The sequence below is a fragment of the Lygodium microphyllum genome, chromosome 10, assembly GCF_053477565.2.
Source record: "Lygodium microphyllum isolate KBCC chromosome 10, Lygodium_microphyllum_v1.1.10, whole genome shotgun sequence".
NCBI classification, from domain to species: Eukaryota; Viridiplantae; Streptophyta; class Polypodiopsida; order Schizaeales; family Lygodiaceae; genus Lygodium; species Lygodium microphyllum.
This window is the reverse complement of record NC_141144.1, coordinates 11,276,735-11,288,608: the sequence shown is the minus strand read 5'-3', so window position 1 is coordinate 11,288,608 and position 11,874 is coordinate 11,276,735.

Sequence of the window (11,874 nt, the reverse complement as noted above, 5' to 3'; positions counted from 1 at the left end):
GAACATGTTTTCAGATTATATGGCTTACCACAGGTCACTGTGCATGACCGGGATGCTAAGTTCATGAGCAACTTTTGGTAGGCATTTTTCAGCTCTATGGGCACTCAGTTAGCCCCTTCTGCTGCTTACCATCCACAGATCGATGGCCAGACAGAGAGGGTTAACAAGTGGCTCGAAACTTACTTGAGGTATTTCTGTCATGATGTGCAGAATGCTTGGGACTCATGGTTGCATTTGGCTGAGTTTGCCTATAATAACTCTACACACTCTAGCATTGGAGTTTCACCCTTTGAGGCATTGTATGGCTATAAGGTGCCCCTTCCCACGGTTATCTTCAATGATAAAATAAACCCACAAAGCAAGGAGGAATTGGATAGAATTTAGACCTTACTTCAGCAGTGCAAAGTCACTTGAAGAAAGCTCAGGATCAAATGAAGTTTTATGCTGATGACAAAAGAAGGGATGTGGAATTCCAAGAAGGGGATTTGGTGCTTTTGAAGGTGCCCAAGTCTAGATATGCCACCCTTAAGGATGGGTCTTGGCTCACAGATTCTATGGGCCATACCGGATTGTCAAAAAAGTGGGAGACTTGGCATATTAGTTAGCATTACCCCCATCCATGAAGATTCATAGTGTCTTCAATGTGAGTCAATTGAAGCCCTTCATTGGATCATCAATAAATTATTTTGAGGAGTTACCCCACTGATAGATGAAGAAGGCATCATTCAATACATACCCGAGCAAATAATAGGACAAAGGGGAAAGAAGCTTCACTCTCGCTCCATCATGGAATACTTGATTAAGTGGCAAGGTTTACCACTTGAGGAAGCTTCTTGGAGGCCAGCTTCAGTTTTGGAAGAGTTTTCATACCTATTAGAAGTAGATTTGGCTGAAATCTAGCTAACTATGGTTAGGTTTTCTCTCAGATTGACTGTAGACAGCTCTCTGTTTCAAAGCAGATTTTATTCTGTACTATGGACAACAAGGGACATCATACATGGGCTGACAGTACTCCTCGATGGCTCCGTTTTGATATATGGCACACCCCGATTGGAGTCTCCTACAAAAAGTTATGACAGATTTACTCCAACAGGGCCCTGTAGTAAACAATTTGCTGTCCACTGTCTGCAGCTCGCATTCACTCAGGATACTTGGGTCAAAATTCATTTTTATAATTCCCCAATAAGGCCCATGTATCGTACGTACCCCAATGACCTATCATATGCAATAATACCTCTTTATTCATTTGTATACCCTTGTAACAATGCAGCAGAGTAGTAATCTGATCTGCTCTTGCCCAGTTATCATAAGTACCCAAATTGTTTTTGAGGGCAAAAACCTTCGGGTGGGGATAGAATGTAAGAGAGGGGGATTTAATAATGGGAAAATACTAGCTACACTGGCTGGTATATAAGGTGTTAGGGACTTGATTTTTGGCATCAGATTATAATACAAGTCTCCTTTCATCTTCATCTCTCTCTCTCCCAGCTTTCATGGCTTCTTTCTCTCTCTTTTTGTCTTTCTCTCTCCTTTTCTAGTATTTCTCTCTCCTCATCACAGTCTTTCTCTCTCTTTCTGTAGTCTTTCTCTCTCTTCTGCACTCTCTATCTCTCTCTCTTCTTCTCCCTCTCTCCTATCCTCTTCATGATAGTCTTTGGGCACATGGCAGAATGCCTCATATCCAAAGACACGTAGATGCGCATAAGATGGAGGTTTTCTAGTCCATACCTCCTCTGCAACATGGAAATCCAAACCACTAGAAGGTGATCTATTTATGACATGCACAGTTGTACTGACTGCCTCAGCCCAAAAGCTCTGTGGTAAGCCTATATGGCTAAGCAAACTACGTACACGCTCTTGGATGGTTCTATTCATCTGCTCAGCCAAACCATTCTGGGGTGGGGTATAGGGGGCGGCCAACTGATGCTTAATACCCCTCTTGTCACATAGTTGCTCAAAAGCACATGACACATATTCTTCCCCATTGTTAGTCCTAAGGCATTTCAGCCTATGCCCAGTCTGGTTCTCTCGACCAATGCAAGCTATCACTGAAACATAGCCAAGACTTTTGCCTTCAGTTTAATGGGGTAAGCCCAGACTTTATGCGAAAAATCGTCAATGAATGTCATAAAATACTTTGCACCACACCCATAGACTAACATGGCATGGATCCACAGACATTCAAATGTACTAATGCCAGGGGCTCACTCATGCATGTCCTACTAGACTTCTTATGCATATTCCTAGTCTGTCTGCCATAAAGACAATGCTCACATGAATCAAAACATGCCTAATCAAGGGGCAGTAAGTACTGCAAAAACTAGAAAACATTTTCATTCCCTTCAATGACATATGGCCCAAACGGGCATGCCAAAGAGATACATGTGGGATGGAACCCATTGACAGAACATGGTCAATAGAGGACCCATAAACTACAAGAGGATAGAGGCTGCCAGCTTTGGCACCTCTAGCAAGCACATGTCTGCCCCACGGGTGATCTTCTAGGCAGAATCCCCAAATGAAACATGAAACCCAACATCATCAAGCTGCCCTGCAGTGCCCTGTAGACATAAGACCGCATGTAAGCATAGATACATGACATACATCTAGTAACAGAAAAGTATTGCTAGTAGAGAATTGCAGCTGTACATTCCCAATGCCAACAATAGCAAGTGACTATCATCACCCAAGCGAACTAAACCAGAGACAATGCGGTAGGAGTGGAACCACTCATGACATAGTGCAACATGAAATGAAGCACCAAAATCCAAAAGCCAACACTGCGCATACATAGAGTGAACATCGATCAATGACGTAGCATCACAAGAACTAGCTACAAGTATGTACTCCCCATCGGAGTCATCAGTCTGCATGACATTTATCTCCTCAATTTTCTTGCGATCAGAGGACTTTTCATGTACTTTGTCTTTTCCTTCTCTTTACGCTTCTCATTGCACAACTCATGACACTGTGGGCGTATATAACCCTTCTTGCTGCAATGATGGCATGTCACATTAGCATTTCTCCCACGAGACTTACTACATGACTTACCACGCGACTTAGACCTAGACTTCTGCGAGTCTCTACCACGCCATTCCCATGGTCATTCTTGCCATTACCATCTCTGCCTCTAACAGTCAAAGCATGCGACATATGAGAGGCATCCAAGTTCTTATGATTGATCCCTTCCTTGTAGAAGAGCACTCTCTACATCAGGCAAGTTCAAAATAGTAGTAGGAGCACATAAGGCAGTGCAGAATACATCCCATGACTCACTTAGAGTCCCAAGCAAAAATAATGGAGTACCCTCATCATTAAAGGTAATACCCTGTGAAGTCAAGTTCTTGAGAATAGCATGGAATTGGCTCAAATGAGCAGACATTGTCATATTCTCCTTCATGTGCAGGTCCATAAGCTGCTTCAGCCAATACATCTGATTTGCTGGACTTTTCTTGTCATAGAGGTTCTTAATTTTATCCCAAATCTACTAAGCACTCTGTGCTTCCTCAACCACATTGTAATGCACCTGTTTAGTGAGAGACAAGATGAGGGTGGACTTGCATAACTCATCAAGCTCATCCCCTTCATCATCAACATCATAGTTTTAGGCTGCTCGCCATGCATCTTATTTTACATAACAAACAATCGTCACTATCGGCCCATTCCCTTGTAGTGTTTGTTACCTAAGCTTTCTTTGGAGTATCTTAGATAAGCTTTCACTCATGTAAATCAAATATATTTATATTTATAACACAATATTTCAAAAAAAAGATATTTAAAAATTATAAATGTATATTGAAAGAATTTCTAAAAGACTCTAATCTTTAAAATTGGATTTATATAAATTATGTTTTTGACAATTACAACTTGACAAGATATAGTCCACATACTAGCATTCAAAGTAACGCAAATATTCCTTACAAATTTTATCCATGTCATCGTTAAAAGCATCGGTATAAGTGTCTTTACAAATTCGTCACTATATTTGCATCATTATAAGTAATGCAGATAAGCAACACAAATATTGACATTTTACGACGTACATACTATAACTGAGATAGTGACATAAGTAGTAAAAATGATGGTAGGGCAGCAAGCTACCTTGCCACCCACAACACCATGTGCTAAATAATATTCTACAAAGAAATTACATATTGAATATGCAATAGTCATCAAGACATGCACAAAAACTACTTAAAACCATAAGATTCATAACTTATAAAATAAGTACAAGATGATGACAACTCATAAAATTACATGGAACCATGGAGAGGAGAGTCAAAACGAACATGAAAATCTATTTGTAAATATTGCAAGTGTGATTTTATACAATAGATGATAAATATATCTAAGGAATGCTACATGAAAGAGGCCTGCATGGATCACACGACAAAAAAGAAAATGATGTACGCTCCACAAATCCAAGCGCATGCTATAAATCTTTGCCATCTAAAAGATCATCACGATGCAAAGAAGCGTCGAATAGACTCTGCAAAATAAACAACCTGACATTAATCCACCATACATAATGCATCATTAAAAAACTAATGACTACAGACAAGAAAGAGGATTGACTTATTGGGCCGTCGCGCGCATATAATCTATCAATAAGTGCAGTGAGACTATGTCTCTCTGCATATCGAGTCTTCAAACCTATGGGTTCACAATTTGTGATGGAGTGTTGTAAAGAAAATAGAATAGCATTATTAGAAACAAGGTTGTTAGTATAAGTGATATTCCAAATAAGAAAGTGAGAAGAACTAAAAGAAAACTTATAAAGTTCTCCAAATAAGTCCTGTGGCTGCCACTCCCCAAATGATGCACAACCCTTGCCACCAATTGTGTCATCACTGTCTCCCGCTGCTACTGCCATCATCCTAGAGAATTTGTGGCCTCCTCCATGAGTCTCTGCCAATCCTTTACATTTAGCCACTCGGGGTTTGAGGCACCACTCTTGATTGCCTTGCATACATCTGATTGTCTATGTGACATGTATGCATGCATACACTTCATCATCCACCCAATGGAAAACCTCTCTGCTGCTTGAAAACTCCTCATGTCCTTGCTTCCTTCTAGTATATTCTTCCAATGATCTAGAACGTTGTGCTTAAATACTTGTTGGCACAAATCTCTTATGCAAGACATCACCCTCCTCCCCTCATTCATGATCACAACACCTGTCTTGTCATCTATGAAGTATGCCTAAGATGTGGCCTCTCCCACCTGCAACCACACTCTTGGGCATTACCAAGAGACCATTGTACATTTGGCGTACTTGTGTGGGTAGTATCTCTTAGAGTAGCATCCATAGGGGTGTCTGTGGATGGCTGAGCAAAACTCGGAGTCACAAGAGTAGATGTCCCTATAGGTGTGACAAATCCTAGAGGTGACAAGTGTCCACTAGATCAATGAGATGGAGACATTGCATTGGTGCCTCCACAACACTCACCTGAGCTACCCTCTCTAGAACTAGTATGAGAATGAGAAGTACTAATCCTCTCTACAACTGACCACCTTGTCTACTAGAGATTAAAGCATCAAAGTGTTGCTGAAGTAGACCTCACAGAACAGCCTAACGATGTCCCTGTTTGATATATCTCTAAGTCGGGTCATCTGATCCAGAGACATTCGTGACAATATCTCCTATAACTCCTCATCGATCATCCCTCAACTCATCTTGCTCTTTGGGTATCGTCAAAGATAACCTACCTAGACAGAAAACGATATTAGCCATAATCAATATAAGGATTTAGGTAAAGCACAACAATATAACTCAAGGAAAAAAGGATGCCAATTAAAACACATATGCTAAAGTATCCTTAAAAGTGAATTATCAACATTTGAGCAAGAGTAGATGCAAATACGACCCGGCCTATGGCTTCATATCAATCTCTTGGCATAGCTCGACATATACTAGAAGGTTCATAGATAGGTCATCATAGAAAGATGAGTCTATATTCTCAAAAAATTCATGGCCTCTTGTCTCTTCGTCTACGTTATCCATGCATATCTCCTTTGCACACTCCAAGCTCTGTTCGCTCTCCACCCTTTGCAATATCAACCCCTCTACTTGCATACTCTCTTCGTCCACACTAGGAGACATTGCTTTCATCATACACTTGCACACTTTGAGATGTTGACGGCACATCATACCACCATCGAGGTTGTCGAGGACTTGGATGGAGGATTACCTATTCAATATCACATATAAGAGTGAATCAACATTTGTAACTATTTCATATCGTGGAAAAATTAACAAAAAAGGTCATGCACATGTTCACAATGATCTAGCAGGACAAATGTGTTGCATAGTTCCGTCCATCTTTTCTTGGAATCTACCTCCAGAAATCCAAATGGACCTCATCAAATGGTTGTCCTGGCTCCTTCCAATACCACTTTAAACCAATATATATCGAATGTGATCATGGAGAAGCTACGGTAATCCACTAAGATAACACTTTACAAGTTGACAAAATACTCCATCTCATCTACTACGATATTTAAATCCCTCATCTACTATCGGCTCTTTTGCTCAAACTTTGCCATGACACCACAATTTGTTGTGGAAAGGAGCGTATTTTGTTGATGCGCTCAACACAAAAATGTCACCCGCACGACCAACTGCATTGTAGATTTTGTTGTGTACACCAAAATAGTTAGATTAGTTATTGCACATAAAATTTAGACATGACAACAAACAAGCATGCAATCACCTTTGGACTATATCTCCTCAAGAATTTCCACTCCTCGGTAGAGACATGTTCCCCTTTGCGAGAAGCTATGATCAAAACTTTATACAACCACTGCATAGACATAAACCATGGCATCTCCTCCACGCCCTCGAGATTTCGAACCAGTCGATGGCGTGTACTACATTGAAATTTTGATCATGCTTTCTCCCACTCTTTTCTGGTTTGGTCGTACCTAATGGGCCACTTTTTCATGGATGCATGATGCAATATGCAAAAATGATTCACTTTCTTCTCCATGGCACCATCCATCCTTTTTCCTATCCTATTTTCAACCACCATATCTCTGGTCAGTTTATCATTGTCCTTCAAGGACCATAGCATACTATTGTTTGAATCCACCATCGGTAGCCATTCTGAAATATACACTAATACCTCTGATAGTAGCCAACCTTCGGCCATGCTACCTTCTAGCTGAGCTCGTCGCACAAAGCCTTTTAGGGGTTTTCATGAAGCGCTCTAAGAAGAAAATCCATTGTGTATGTATGGGTTCCTCAATCACCACTTCATCTATGAGATGTACTAGGAGGCGAGTTTGTATTGTGAGCATGCTCATGGGTAGGTACTTCTCAAAGAGACAAATCGTCTCCACTGCTCCCTACCTTGTGGATTCAATAGACGATGTTTTGATCTTCTTCTGTGAGATCCATCACACTAAATTCGACAACCTATAAATCACCAAGCGTATTTCTGGAGTGAGGCACCCCATGACCGTGATCGGTAGTACAAACTATAGAAAATTTGAAGCATTATGAACGTCGAATAGACACTAAATAGCGAAATACTAAGATTACTTGTTATCAAGGTCAGAACAAACCATCTCTCTACTTATCTCCATTCCTTTTCTCTCCCCTTCTCTTTATCCTTGTATATTTTTATCTATCCCCACTCCTCTTGCTCTCCCTCTTTTCCTTTCTTTGTTTGTCTCCCTCCATCTCTCTTTTTCATTCCTTTTTTCTCTACTCTCTCTATCTTTACCTATTGCCCTCTCTATTTCTCTCCTTGCCCCTCTTTCTCTCTCTCTTTCCCTTTCTTTATTTGGCTTCCTTTATCTTTCTTTGTATCTCTTCCCCCATCTTCCCTCCCCACTCTCACTTCTTTTCTCTAATTCTTTCCCCTCCTTCTTCTCTCTATTTCTCTCTCCTTCCCTCCCCACTGTCACTCGACACAGCTCGTTACAATCAAAATCAAAGATAGAAAATAAGAAACTTAAAAAATAAGGACATTGAAAGACTCTCTCTCCCCACCTCTCTTTGTATTTCTCTTCCCCCTCCCTTTTATTTTTCTATCTTTCCATTCTGTCTAATTCTCTCATTGTTTCCCTATTTCTCTCTCCCTCTCTCTCGCTCTCTATTTGTTTCTCTCTATCTCTCTTTTTGTCTCTTTTTCTCCCCCCCTCTCTCTCTTCTTTTCACTCTCCTTCCTCTCTTTACCTCACCCTTATTTTCTATCTCTTTCTTTTCTCTTGCTCTCTCTTTCTCTCCCCCCCCTTTTCTTTCTCTCTCTCTTTCTTTTCTCTCACTCTCTCTTTCTCTCCCCTCTTTTTCTTTCTCTCTCTCTTTCTTTGTTGTCTCTCTCTTTGTTTCTCTCCCCTTCTGTTGTTTCTCTTGCTCATTCTCCTCTCTCCCTTCCTTCATATCTCCTTTCTCTCTTCCTCTTCCTCTTTGTTACATATTCCCCTTTCTCTCTTCCTCTCCCTTCCTTTTTCTCTCTCTCTCTCTCTATCTCTCCTTTTCTCTCTCTCTTCTTTTCACTCTCCTTGTCTCTTTATCTCACCCTTCTTTTCTACCTCTTCCTTCTCTCTCCCTCTCTCTTTCTTTCTCTTTCTCTTCCTTTATTCCTTGTTTCTTTGTTTCTCTCCCCCTATTGTTTCTCTTACTCATTCTCCTCTCTCCCTTCCTTCATATCACATTTCTCTCTTCCTCTCTCTCTTTGTTATCTTCCCCTCCTCTCTCTCTTCCTTCTTATCCCTTCCTCCTTTCCTCCCTTTGTCTCTCTCTCTCTCTCTCTTTCAATGCATTTTATTACAAAGAAAAAAGAAAGAAAGAAGAAAACACAAAAACAAAGCAAGAAGAGGCAGTGCACATACCTCAAAGGCCCAAAGATAAGTTCTTTTCTGCCTCCTCTTTGCGGTATCTCCTCTTTTCTCATTGCACACTTCTCTGTCCTCTTCGTGTATGGTGGTAGTGGCGAGAAGGCGATGATGAGCTCTCTCTCTCTCTCTCTCTCTCTCTCTCTCTCTCTCTCTCTCTCTCTCTCTCTCTCTCTCTCTCTCTCTCTCTCTCTCTCTCTCTCTCTCTCTCTCGGTGGTGATCTCTCTTGCTTTATCTTTTGCTCTTTCTCAAAATGTTTGCGGCAAATGCTATGCTTGGGTTTTTTGCACTTTTTTTCTTAAACCAATGCGTAATTAGCATCGTTATTAGTGTCTTAATTTTGGATTATGCAATCACTATTAGCATCGCAAATGCATGACACTAATAGTGGCATGCATAATGATGCTAATAGCGACGTGGATAGTGAGGCCGCTATTTTGCGTCACAAATCACCGTCGCTATTGCCCCATTCCCTTGTAGTGATTGTAAATAGTTGTAAATATTGATTCTTTATTTATATTTAATATTGATGATAAAGCTCATATATTAAGTAATTATAAACATCCTCATCATATTATATTATATATATAGGTTGAGGTTTAAAATAGTTAAAGTTCATAATTTATCATGTTATATTAAAAAATAATAAAGTTTATAGTGTATTACTTATATTCTTAAGTAATGGAATAATTAATGCTTTAAAAATAATATTGAAATGACATATACTAACTACAAGTGAAATGTATCAAATGAAAAATATATTTATTGATTTTGAAAGATTGGCAAACTTTAGGTAGTCTCTTTTGTAATATAAGTGATACTTTAATTCCAAATGCTAGAACTAGACACTACATTAGTATGTAAAACAAACTTTGGTAACTCTTCTTTTAATAGTGTAGATTTAATTTAAAATGCATGAAATGGTTAAGTTTATAATTTATCATGTTATATTTAAAAAATAAGATTTCCTATATAATACTTATAATAGTAGATCTTTTTTAAGGAATGGAATGGCTAGTGCTTTAGAAATCAACTTGAAGACAGACAGACACACACACACACACACACACACACACACACACACACACACACACACACACACACACACACACACACACACACACACACACACACACACACACACACACACACACACACACACACACACACACACACACACACACACACACACACACACACACACACACACACACACACACACACACACACACACACACACAATTAAACATATATACAAATCGATGTACTTAAGTTTCTAAACATAATATTTCAAAAAATAGAGATATTTCAAGATAGTAAGTGTATATTGGAAATACCTTTAAAACCCCTAATTTTAAGAAGTATGTTTTTATAAATCAAATTCTTAATGGTATGTAATTTGAGATTACAAAAAAAGTGGAATTTAAAAAACATTTATGATGACATAACTATAAATGATTGTGTATTTATGTAAAGGGAAACATTTTTATGCTAATTAAATAAAATGCAAGCTGAACAAATAAGATTAATAAAAAATTTATCACTTTTCTAAAAAATGTTATATTTACTAACTTTCTTTTATGCCATACTTAATATTCTAATTAAAATGTTTAAATTATAGTTCATACTCATAAATAATATAAAATTTAATAATTTTTTAGTTGTATGTTCAATGCTTTAGTTTAGACTGCTTAAATTAGATTTTATACTAATATACATTAGTAAGATAATTTTAAAATATTTGTAATGTTTGAAAAAATAGAGATATTTAAAGATAGTAAGTGTATATTGAAAATAACTATTTACAAAAACATAAATTTAAAAATTTGAAATTTTAAATAATATTCTTAATAATATATCACTTAAGATTACTATAAATATAGAATTTATATACGGTTTATGACGTAATTATAGATAGTTGTACATACGGATTGTAGAATGACTATAAAGAGAGGGCGAGGGTGGGAGGCAGGAATGATGTTAATTAAATGAGATGTAAGCTAAACGCATAAGGTCAATAGAAAATTTATTGACTTTTTGAAAATAATAAATTCATTTTATAACATAATTAATGTTTTAATTTAAAATATTTCAAATAAACTTATATTGATTAATAAGATAAGCCTTAATATTTTTTTAAACTTTTGCAATCACTAATTTAGTTTAGAATGCTTAATTAGAGCTGATACTAATACATATTAATAGATACTTATTAAATTAATATATTTCACTTAGGTATGTTATTTATAAATGATATTCTTAACGCTATATGATTTTAGATTACTATAAATATGCAATTTCGAAGGGATTTATGATGTAATTGTAAATGGTTGTAGATATGGAGCATGGAATTAATGTAAATGGGGGGAAAAAAGAATGTTACAACTATAATTTATTCTAATGTAGAAGGTAAAATTTAATAAAATTTTCAATTATATGATTGTTTTTCTAGTTTAGATGCTCAAATTAGCATTTATACTTATATAGATTCATACATTACATTTGAGTATATTGTTCACAAATGATATTTTTTACAATATATAATTTGTGGTTATTATAAGTATAGAATTTAGAAAGGATTTATGAGCTAATTGTAAATACTTGTAGATATGGAATGTGGAATGAATTTGGGGGGGGGGGGGGGGGGGGGGGAGGATATATAGTTAATATTTTAATTTGGAATGTCTGAACTATAATTTATACTAACAAATGAGATATATTTTATGCATTTTTAAAATGATTGGTCAATACTTTAATTTAAAATATTTAAACTAGAGTTTGCATTAATGCATATTTATAAGATAATTTTAAATTTATACATTTTATTCAAGTATATTATTCATTATTGTGAGTATCCTCTAATGTTATTCTTTATTTTTTGTAAACAAAAATACTCAATGTAATGAATGAGAAAAAAAGTTAAAATATTTTTATAACATGATTAATCAATCCTCAATATTCATGTATTTGTGCATTATATTGATGAAGATAATCAAACATCACATGATATAGTATAATGGTAAATCTCACTT